Genomic DNA, 11982 nt, shown 5'->3' with positions numbered 1-11982 from the left:
TCCGTCCAGGTTCGAGCTCGTATCCATCAGCCCCGGTAGCGTCCTGTGATTACTAGGGCTAATCACCACTGTCCCTTTCGTACAGACCCAGCAAGGCGGGATTTTGGGGTTTGTCCATGCGCGCTCTGGGAGAGTCAGCTCCGTGACCTGGGTCCCGCAAGAGGATGGCCCTCGAGCCAGTGTCCTGTTTCGTTTCCTGGCCGCCCACCCGCGCGCTGCTCCGCTGCGGCCGTAGGGCGCTTTATCGCGGCCAGGCAGGCGGCGCTACTCCTCCGGTCGGACCCCGAGGGAGCCGCCGCCCTGCGCTCTCCCGGCCTGCGGCGGGGGGATAACGAAGGCGAAGCCGGCGTCGGCGCTGCCGGCGCTCGCCTCTTCGCAGCCCTGGCCGCCCTGGCCCGCCGCTCCCGACAGTTACTGTGCCCCGGCCGGGCGTCTTCCCGGGCCGCTAGCTGCGCGTGTGAGTGCCGGCCAGGCGGGAGCGCGCGGACACCGTGGGTGGGCCGCCCGCCGAGCCGAGCGCGTGGGTCAGGGCGGGTCGCCCGGCGCGGTGGGGGATGGGGTGCGCTGTGCGCGCCCGCGGTGTCCTGAGTCCCGCGCGGTTCGACCTGGAGTCCGGAGCGCGCGGGAGGCAAGAGGGAGTCCCAGACAGTCCTGCAGAGACTGGCAGTCGCAGGAAGAAAGCAGCCTGGGAAAGAGCCAGGGAGATGTTAGAAAAGCTCTTCCCGATTTAGAAAGCACCATACAGATACTTGATGCTATTTTTAAGAGCTGCTTCCTTAGGGTACGTTTGGAAGGTTTGGCTGACTCAGCTCAGCGTCTATATAAACAACTGTTAGGGCTCTGCCTCTGGACACACGGACTCTGAGATCGAAGACCTCGGTGGAACTGAACCTCTACTAAGCTGAGTGAGTACATGGTGAAAGCCATTTGGGATGTGTGGCTTGAAAGATCTGGTGGGTATTGCACGGACATTTGGTAGAAAATAGAAAACTTCAGTTGAGACGACTAGGTTTTAGTTAGTCCTTCCCAATTTCACTTGGAAATGAATGTGAAATCCAAATCGAGATTTCAGACCGTTTTTTTCAGAAATCAGTGCCTTGGTGCCAGCTGATTTTGTGTCCGGTGGTGTGTCTTAAGAACTAGACGGTAAACTGGCTTTCTCCAAATGTATGGAACAAGAGTTGATAGATAGTAAATGGGTAAAAACTTAACTAAGCACAGAAGTTACTACAAGGTAGGAGAGAAATTTGTTAGTGTTAGTACTTTTAAAGGGATTAACCAATCATTTTGTCTTTTTTTTCTTAGGCCCAGGGTAGGTATGTGTATATATATGTACCTATATATGTATATATACTTTGAAAGATTTTATTTATTTATTTGACAGAGACACAGCGAGAGAGGGAACACAAGCAGGGGGAGTGGGGGAGGAAGAAGCAGGGTTGTGGCCTAGTGGGGAGACCATGTGGGGCTGGATCCTAGTACCCTTGGATCATGACCTGAGGGGAAGGCAGATGTTTAACCCACTGAGAGACCCAGGCGTCCCAGGACATAAAGTTTTGTCCACAACTTTTGAATGGCTTGCTAAAAAGTTATTGAGCTCCCTTTTGTAATTGTGTGTGTGTGTGTGTGTATTTGTGTATAGTTGGTTTTTAATGATTGACTTCAAAAAGTTAACCAGCATATTACAGTTATTATTAAACATTGTACTAGAGCAGGGCACCTGGATGGTTCAGTTAGTTAAGCGTCTGCCTTTGATTCCAGTGTCGTGCTCAGCTTAGAGCCAGCTTCTCTGTCTCCCCCTGACCCCCACACATGCTCTCTGTATCTCAAGTAAATAAATAAGATCTTTGGAAAAAATAATTCTGAAGAAGTTAGAACAATAAAGAAAAATACAAGATCAAAAAAATTAGATTGTAAATTTACAGTTACAAAAGTAACTAATGTTGCCTAGTTTTATTTTCTTGCCTAGCAGTGGAAATATAAAAGCTCATTCCACTTTTAGAAAGAAACAGATTTATAGTATAAATGTGTGTTGGTTACCTTTTTTCCAGCCCCAGTGCATTCAGCAACAACTCCCTTAGGAAACACGTTCTTTTGTATTAAGATGCTGTTAAAATACACTTAGAGCCAAGATCTATTTCTGCATTTATTTTTATTAAGCATCCATGAAACATTTGAGGTGAGCATTAAGTATTCCAAGTGGAAAATAAAATAGTGTAAAGGAAAGCACGTTAAAATGGACTTGGACAGATGCTGTGCAAATTAATGTTGCCTCTGGAAGCCATAATAAAAAGGGATGATGAGTCACACAAATCAATGAGCATAAAGGGGGAAACATATCAGCTCCATAGAAAAGCTTTTCCTAACATTTACAAAAGATGCAAAGGAGACTGTAAATGGCATGGGAGAGCATCCTGTGTGCCCATCCATGTAGTACATGCAGTAGTGCAATTTCTAGGACCGTTCGCTGTAGTTGCAATTTTCCTTACCCTGAGGGTAATAAGAAACCCTTGTGGTGTCTGAGACCTTTGGTCACACATGCTGTTGTTTGATGGTTTGGGGTTTATTAAGGGATAAATCTTTTATATTTTATAGATGGATGATTTTATAGATGGATGGATGGATCTAATGTTCTTTAAATACACCGTATTTAGGGTGCCTAGGTGGCTTAGTCATTAAATGTCTGCCTTCGGCGCAGGTCACGATCCTAGGGTTTTGGGGTTCAGCCCCACATCAGGCTTCCAGGAAGCCTGATTCTCCTCCCACTCCCCCTGCTTGTGCTCCCTCTCTCACTGTGTCTCTCTCTGACAAATGAATAAATAAAATCTTTAAAAACAAAACCAAAATACCCTATATTTTTCTCTGTCGGGATTTTTTGATAGAAGTTTGGCAGCAGTTAAAGGTTATATCAATAGGGAAGGCTTAATCTGTGTTGCTTACTGGGGTGATAGGTTAGGGTTGAGATTTTTTTAGTGAAAATTAAAAGAACCTGAATGACCATCGTCTCTATAGGATATAGGATACATGGGTCTACCCACAGGAAGCTAAAATTTGTCTTTTAAAATATCAGTTCCCAGTTCACTCTAGGTTGTGACTCAGTGATAATAAAGTGTCTGGATGGTTCGGACTTTATTTTTTCCCCCGCATCACAGAGCTCACATATCCCACAGTTCATCTACTTAAAGTATGGTGCGTAGAACCATCACATTTCTTCATCCTCTCCCCTCGAAACCTACTGGCAGGTACTCCCCCTTCTCGTGCCAGGCTCGCCCCCATCGCTTTTTGAAGCAGGTATTCTACGTCGCTGAGAGACCATTAGAAAGTGGGTATCTAATTTTTGAGCCACACTATTAGCTTATTCATAGAGATGAATACTCATTCAGAGAGTCCTAATGTGGGACGTTAGTAGTGTCCTGGTTGTTTAAAAACCCAGGTAGGGGGGTTGTGAGTAAAGCCAAACTGCAGTTCTCATCACGATTCCGACGACCTTCTGTTTTTGATAGAAGGGCGGAGCAAAATCTTGGCCACGTCCGAAACTCCACTGAAGGAGGTTTCTTGCACTTTACTGATCACCAGCCCAATCTTTTTGGGTTTGCAACTGAAAAAAATCTTACTACTCTTCAGACAGGAGCTGGCTGGAGATTAGTACTTGGGGTCAGGTTAGCATTAGGTCGTTGTCATTTCACTGGTATTAAATTCTTCGAGGTAACTGGAAGGGTAAAATTGGAGGAATGTTCCCTGGAGCTACAAACCACCCATTGTATTCAGACACAGAGATAGATACGCATCTCCCCACCCCTCAGGGAGATGTGTTCCATCTTACCTCATAGAGTGCTGTCCCAACCCAGAGGCAAATTAAAGTGTTTTGAATTTTTCAACAAAAAGCAAATTGCTGTTTTTCTCCCTTCCCTATTTCCACCCATATAAGTGATGTGGTTTTGAAACATAGGTGAGGTTTGCTAGGATGAGGTCTGGAGCCAATGACCAGGAAAGAATTCTTGAGACATCTTTGGGCCAAAATGGCAGTTTTATGAAAGCAAGGGACCCCCGGGGGCAGAAAGAGCTGTGCAGGGGGTTGTGAGGAACAATTGATTATGTACTATGGGGTTGGGGGAGATAAGGAAAAGTAAATGAGGTTTTCAAAAGAACTTACATCTTCTAAAGAGGACTTACAAGATCCCGGAGGCCTTGCCATCATCAAGTTAAGGTTTTTCCCTCTAGCAAGACATAAACATTAAGAGAGTTAGGGCTTTCAAAAAGAATGTCACACAAGTCCCTCCATGAGTGGGGGGCGGGGGAGGGTTGTGGTTTGCAGGATGTCAGCTTGTGTTTTGTCCTCAGCTAGTCTTCTGCTTCCTCAAGGAAGAGGACAAATCACTTCTGGAGAACAATTTTACAAAAGGGAAGCTTCTTGCTCTTCCTTCTCAGTGTAAAGTGATATAGCCGTTAAAGCTTGGCTCTTAGGAGTCTCTCACAACCTTCATGTCATTTGAATTTCAGCTAATCATAAATATGCCAGAGTAACAAGAAAGAGATGTTATTGTTGTGTCTATAAAACACAATAAATGTGTCATAAAACACATATAACAAATGTATTATACAACAGTGCTTTCCAGAATGCCTACAGCGGTGGTTGGGTTTGTATAGATAGCTTTTGCTGAAGTTTTCAAGAACACAGATGACATTTTTAATTTAATTTAAGTTTTTAAAAGATTTTATTTATTTGACACAGAGAGAGAGACAGTGAGAGAGGGAACACAAGCAGGGGGACTGGGAGAGGGAGAAGCAGGCTTTTGGCGGAGCAGGGAGCCCCATGCAGGGCTTGATTCCAGGACCCTGGGATCATGACCTGAGCTGAAGGGCAGACACTTAACAACTGAGCCACCCAGGCGCCCCCAGAGATGGCATTTTTTTTAAAAAGTTTTTTTGTTTTGTTTTGTTTTTTTCTGAAAGAGAGAACAAGAGAGCACAAGTAGGAGGGGCAGAGGGGAAGGGAGAGAGAATCTCAAGCCGACCCTGTGCTAAGTGCAGAGCCAGACGTTGGACTGGATCTCACAACCCTGAGATCACGACCTGAGCTGAAACCAAGAGTCGGATGCTCCACAGACTGTGCGGCCCAGACAGCCCCAAAGATGGCATTTTAAGTCTGACATTATGCTTCTGTTATAAATACTGAAAAAAGATTGGGGTTCTTTGATTACTGATTTTTATGTGCTGTTTTGAAGTAATTTTTTAGGCTTCCTGAAAAGTTGCAGAAAAATATGGTACAGAGAGTTCCTGTAACATCTTGTGAAACTGTAGTTAAATTGTCAAAACGGATAGATTCACATTAGTGCGAGATTATTTTACTGTTATCGAAACTATAGACTTCTTTGGAGTTCAGTGGCTTTTCACTATCCTTTTTCTGTTCAACATCCAGTCTAAGAACTTGTGAAGAGTACTGGTCAGTTATTTTGTAGGCTATTCCTCAATTAGTACTTGAGGTTTTCACATGATCACATTGAAGTTACGCATTTGGGGAAAAAATACCGGAAGGAATCTCAGTGCGTCATGTCCGGGGCCTGTGATGTCTTTTTGCTGATATAAACCTTGATTAAGGTGCTGTTTGCCTGGTCCCCAGTGGAAAGTTATTTTTCTCTTTGTAAGTAGTAGATATCTTGGAAGGGAAGCTCGGGCTGTGTGAGTATTCTGTTTCTCCTTAAACTTTTATTCACTAATTTTGCATCCATTGGTAGAATTGGATGTACATTGGACTATATTGTTCTTATTTATTTAAAAGATTTTATGTATTTATTTGAGAGAGTGTGAGCTTGAGCATGAGTGGGGAGGGGTAGAGGACGAGGAGAGAGATAATCTCTGAGCTTAGCATGAAGCCCCTGACATGGGGCTTGATCCCACACCTGTGAGATCACCACACGAGTCGAAACCAAGGGTCAGCTGCTTAACCCACTGAGCCACCCAGGAGCCCCTGTAGTTTATTGTTCTAATGGTGGTCAAACATTTTTTTTTTCTCATTCTTCTGTGTTTACTGATTAGAATTTTTTTTCCCATTTATTTGTTCAACTATTTGTATCAGTACGGATGCATGGATAGTTGTTATTTTATGGGTTGTTATTTAACTTGCTGCTCAAACTCTTCCAGCTTTGGCCACTAGAACTTTCTTTCAGGTTGGCCTCTGTGCCCTTCTAACATTCCACTTGCCCCCTTATCCCAACTCTAAAAAGCTTTAATCTTACTTGCTGGTACCACAGAATGCTCTAGGCTCGTTTTGTATTTTCTGTGTCCTAACCCTGGAATCAACCATTTCTCTAAGACACTCTGGTTCTTTATTTGAGAAACCAAGATCTGGGCACTAAGAATGTTACTGGAGTTACTTTGGGCTTTTTAAGTTTAATAAATTTGTGACCTAGCAAGTGCATGGGTACAAATGGGATAATGCTTTTTATTTTTTTTTTAAGACTTTATTTATTTATTTGACAGAGAGAGAGACACAGCGAAAGAGGGAACACAAGCAGCGGGAGTGGGAGAGGGATAAGCAGGCTCTCCACTGAGTAGAGAGCCTGATGCAGGGCTCGATCCCAGGACCCTGGGATCATGACCTGAACTGACTGAGCCACCTGGGTGCCCCCGGATAATGCTTTAAATATCAAACATTATAGAAGACCTCAGTGTAGTTGACAGTTTAGGGTTAGTCTCTTATGGGAAATAAATAAAATTGTCAGGGTTTCGAGTTTTTAAAAGTTCCCAGTTTTTCTCAAATAGTGACTTATAAGTGCTTACAAAACAAACAGAATGAACACAAAACTTTAATTTATTAGGCTCTAAAAGGAAAGCAGGAATTTAATTGTTGTTGTTAAGTAGCTTAGTTAAATTACATTTTTGACTAATGGCTGAATATATGTAAAGGGGACATCTGCATAGGTCCTATCTTTGTAATGTGCAAAATGTCTTTAAATCACAAGGAGAGTCGAAGGTTTACTTTGGGTGCGAACAGAGGGAGTCCTGGGGTGTTGTCTTGAGATAAATAGAAGCAGTAGGCTGGAAGGATAGGAGATGGATAAAACGTGAAAAAGACAGGTGGGTGAGAAGACAGTTCCAAGGTTGTGTGTCTGCAGGACTTAGATAGTAGGGAGCACGAGATCAAGGAGCTGAGGAGACCAAGGACAAAGATCCTCTATTTGGATATTTGAAATTTACTGCAGCTGCCAAGATCCTAAACTTTACAATTGTGTGTGACAGTGTAAATCCATCAGTGCCTCTTGGAAAGAGTTTACACTTGGGTGCTCCATCAAATGTGGGTCTGTAGTGTTTTTTAAAAAATCAAAAAGCAATACGTTATCATATTAGGAAGACCCCAGGAGGGTGGGGTTGTTTGCAATCCACAAGAGTCTTGTTTATGGTTCTGCGTTTTCTAACTGAAGATCTCTCTCTTTCTCTCAGATGTCTTACAGGCTTCTAAAACTTACCACATTGGAAGTGAGTCCTTGAGTTTTTTTTTTTTTTTTTTTTTAAGATTTTATTTATTTATTTGACAGAGAGAGAGATCACAAGTAGGTGGAGAGTCAGGTAGAGAGAGAGAGAAGCAGGCTCCCGCTGAGCAAAGAGCCAGATGCAGGGCTCGATCCCAGGACACTGAGATCATGACCTGAGCCGAAGGCAGCGGCTTAATCCACTGAGCCACCCAGGCGCCCCGAGTCCTTGAGTTTTTGATGTCCTCTCTGTCATTACCGAGGCTTATCCTCTTGTCCAAGCAGGTCTCACCTTCTTTCTTCTAACTGGCCCCTGTGCTCTGCTTGCCATATACCTGCCAGAACAGCAGTTTAAAAACTTAGTTCAGGGGGTGTCTGGGTGTCTCAGTGTGTTAAAGCCTCTGCCTTCAGCTCGGGTCATGATCCCGGGGTCCTGGGATCGAACACCACATCAGGCTCTCTGCTTGGTGGGGAGCCTGCTTCCTCCTCTCTCTCTGCCTGCTGCTCAGCCTACTTGTGACTTCTGTCTGTCAAATAAATAAATAAAATCTTAAAAAAACCAAACAAACAACTTAGTTCAGATCAGACATGTTGCTTAAAAGGCCTGGGTGGCTTCTCACTGATCATACATGCCTTCCATGATGAGTTCTCTGTTGCTCTGTCTGGCTGACCCTGTGCTTCACACCATGTTTCCCAGATCACTCTGCCGCAATGCTGTGGGGGCCTAGACTGCCATTCTGGGCTTGTTTCCTTGTCCCGAAGACTTGAGCAGTCTGATTCCAACTCTGTTGCTGAGCAGACTTTAGACCTGAATATGGTGTCAACGTTGGATGCCTCAGGGTGGATCTGTCAAATCACAGATCATGTGAATACCCACTGATTGATAGATGACTTTTGAAATGCAGGGGGTGATTTATGGAAGTTAAAAGTCAGATTTTAAGTTCCCTTTCGAACAATGCTCTATACTCTTCCTGCTTCTGTTTTCTGTTCATAAGTTTTATAGTAATCACCAGACAGTGACTTGAGACCCCCTAACTCCTTGTCAGGATTGTAGTCTCTTGGCATCGTAGTAAATAGTTGAAGGAGGTTTGCCTACACAGCCTGTCCTTGTGACTGCGAGGTAGTGTTGAAACTCTCCATTTACTCGTGTTAGCATGAAGGAAAGAATGTAAGAGGAAGGCCCTGAATTCTTGACCTGAGGCTCTCCTGGCTTCTCCTAGTGTGAGCATTAGTCATAATTGTGGGCAGGTGCCTGGCTGAGGACTTTAGAATTAACCTGTGAACTTTTCTTATCTCTCTGCAACTTTTATTGTATTATGCATTCTGTTTACAGTAGACTTTCAGATTGTAGGTATGGTGAAGAGTGACACAGAGGAGAAGGTCATTTTAAAATGCAGGTTATCATCCTTATAGTCAATATGGCAACATCTATGGCAGAAGACTGTTCGAACTTTTCAAAAAAGCAAAAATGTGGCTTCACTAGTAGAAAACAAGAAGAGAGAAAAGGTGGCATCGGTCTGATCACCAGAATAGGGACAGCTGGAAAGGGGAAAAGAATCTCATTATTTAAAGCCCTTCGATCATGCTTGAAAGGATTTTTCCAGCCGGCTAAGTGATATTATCAGGCCAGACAGCAGAATAGGCTGGGTTCGAGTGACTTGTGAAGCCCTTTGTATGCTTCTCTTTACTTTATTATGTTATTGTACCCATTATCAACAGTGTATTCATAATTCAATTCATATTTTGTGTGTCTGATTATAAATTTTATAGCATCTGATTTGACATTTAATATAAATCCATTTGATTTGAATATGGTGGGGTGTGTGTGCGTGTGTGTGTGTGCGCGCGCGCACTGTGTGTACAGTTTAGTTCCATTGGTCTTGGGAAACTAGCTCTACAGATATATGTAGACATAAATGTATAAGGGCTGTTTTTTTTTGCAAAGTGTCACATACTTGCCTCTTATTAAATTGCTGACTTCAGTGTTATGTAAAGATATTTATAGACTAATTTCAGAACAGAGTTAAAATATTGTGGAAATTGCAGCTTAGTAAATGTTTTGGGAGACATCTGGCTGGTGTAGTCAGTTGAGCATCTGACTCCCGGTTTCAGCTCAGGTCATGATATCAGGGTCGTGAGATTGAGCCGAGCCCCGTATCAGGCTCCGCACTCTGCATGGAGTCTGCTTGGATCTCACTCTTCCTCTCTCCTTGCCCCTTCCCCCTCACACTGTCTCTCTTTCTCTCTCTCTGTCTCTCTCTCAAGATAAATAAATAAATAAACCTTTAAAAATAAATATTCTTGCAGTAGGTCTAGGATACAGAAAGGGATAAGAACGCGATGAGGACCAGCAGATGTTCTGGGAGGAGGGAAGGAACAACAAGGTGGGAAGGCGATTTTTGCGATAGGGAATTAAGTTGTTTTTGTTTTTAATACAGTTTTTAGTAATTATTTGATAGAGAGAAAGAGATCACAAGTAGGCAGAGAGGCAGGCAAAGAGTGGGGGGAAGCAGGCTCCCTGCTGAGCAGAGAGCCTGATTCGGGGCTCAGTCCCAGGACCCTGAGCCGAAGGCAGGGAGCATGACCTGAGCTGAAGGCAGACACTTAACCCACTCAGCCACCCAGGGGCCCCAATTTTGGTTGTTTTTTATGTACAAAAGAAGATAATGCTAATCCAATGTTAGCAACACGTATGTCCAGAAAGCTTCTGACCATAGGGAAAGATTAATGTTTACTTGGAGGCAGTTACTTTTGGTGATTCCTCTAAACGCAGTATACGGTCTTAACTGGAGATCAAGCCCTTTGAGGTTAATATGGTGCTATGGTTGTTGCATTTTCTTCTTTTGTAATTATTGCTGTATGTTTTTTGTTTCGTCTTGGAGTAATGCATTGTTCCATATTGGTGTTAGAAATAAAAAGTTAGTTGTCTTTTTTGTGTGTATGTGTATAATGTGCCTTAGCTGGATGGTGTGCCTTGGTTATAGCTATCTAATCTCTAGATGTGTGCCTCATGAATTTTTGAAGCCCTGCCATCTCCCTGAGGAAGATGGTTGGAATCCTTTTGAGCAGCTCCTACAAGTGTGAATCGCAAACTTAATCCCATCACAATGAAGGCACTCTTTGTATGCACACACTTCTGAAATGTGATCACATGGGTAAATTTTAGCCATCTTCCTTGCATGGGCATGGGTGGTCTTTGGGGTACTTTAGCTCCAGTTGGTGCCTTTTACTAGCAGAAAATCTCACAAAAAAATCTTATTAGAGGATTTCATCTTGAGCCAATGTCCTATTTAAATTTGGTTATGTTATTTGATTTTCTGTATGAGTCTTAAGGATTAAGGCTTCCTCAGTGCTAAACCTCCCGTGGAGATGGTAATAGAAGTGATTGCTGGTGTTAGAACTGGCGTATTTTGGCTTCTGAAGACATGGAGACATAGCTTAAGAAATTTATAAAATCAAGATGTAAGTGTTATAAATGACTTGAACCCTGTATTTTTGTTTCCACTGTTTTCACCTATTTAAGAGAATAGGATTTTGGCTAATTATTACCATTCATTGTGTTCACAGATTAGAACTAACCTGTTTAGGGGCACCTTGGTGGCTCAGTCTTCCGCTCAGGTCACGATCCCAGATTCCTGGGGTCAAGCCCCTCATCAGACTCCCTGCTCAGCCCTCTTCTCCTCACCCCGCTCTCATCCTCTCTTGCTTTCTCTCTCTCTCAAATAAATAAATAAAATCTTAAAAAAACCCACACACAACTAAGCTATTTACCTTTAATTTCCTGGGTGCCAATCTTTGGGTGGTTCCTACTTTTCCAGTTTCTAAAATTGAATCAAATGTTATACTGTGACAGCAATAGAGCAGATTTTGGGTGCAAAAACATAACTTAGTTAATACTTTGGTTTCTAGCAATTTTACTATGAAATGCCCAGGTGTGATTTTCATTTATTTATCCTGCTTTGATGTTCCTAGAGCTTCTTCAGTTTGTGGCTTAATAACTTCATCAGTTTTAAAAAATGCATGCCAGGATTCTTAAAATTTGATTCTGCTTTAGTTTTTCCACTCCCAGGTTTCTAGTCTCATGTATGCCAGAATGTTTTCATCATATCCCGTTTGTTTCTTAGGCTCCTTTATTTTTAAGAGATTTATTTATTTATTTTAGAGTGAGAGAAAGAGAGAGCATGAGCTCCTAGGAGGGGCAGAGGAGAGATAATCTCAAGCAGACTCCATGCTGGGCATGGAGCCCAACGTGGGGCTCAATCTCATGACCCTAGGATCATGACCTGATCTGAAACCAGTAGTTGGATGCTTAACTGATGGCACCACCCTGGCACCCCTCTTGGGGTCTTTTGTGGCATTTTCATCCTTTTCAGTCTGGAGGACACCCCTCACTACCATGATGTTGATAATTTTCATCTATGCTTCATTCTGGATGCTCTCTGCATACAAGTCTCCCAGTTCCGCTGATTCTCTTTTCTAAAATGTGCCTAAATTGCTGTTAAACTCATCTATT

At 43.1% G+C, this 11982-nt stretch overlaps 1 protein-coding gene across 3 annotated transcripts in view; it reads left to right on the top strand.

Annotated features, from left to right (window-relative positions):
- The window catches only part of ABCG2 (ATP binding cassette subfamily G member 2 (Junior blood group)), a 159465-nt gene that overhangs the window by 73804 nt on the left and 73679 nt on the right, over positions 1–11982 (top strand). The window contains exons 1-2 of one of the 3 annotated variants that reach the window (XM_032332841.1): positions 132–457; positions 837–905. The exons of the other annotated variants lie outside the window; for them this stretch is intronic. The gene's annotated coding sequence lies outside the window, so the exon portion shown is untranslated. Of the gene's footprint in view, positions 1–131; positions 458–836; positions 906–11982 lie in introns of those variants that run through there. 3 annotated transcript variants of the gene reach the window in all.

The sequence above is a fragment of the Mustela erminea genome, chromosome 2, assembly GCF_009829155.1.
Source record: "Mustela erminea isolate mMusErm1 chromosome 2, mMusErm1.Pri, whole genome shotgun sequence".
Lineage (NCBI taxonomy): Eukaryota > Metazoa > Chordata > Mammalia > Carnivora > Mustelidae > Mustela > Mustela erminea.
The sequence above is the reverse complement of the archived record's forward strand: the minus strand, read 5'-3'. Positions and strand labels throughout refer to the sequence as shown.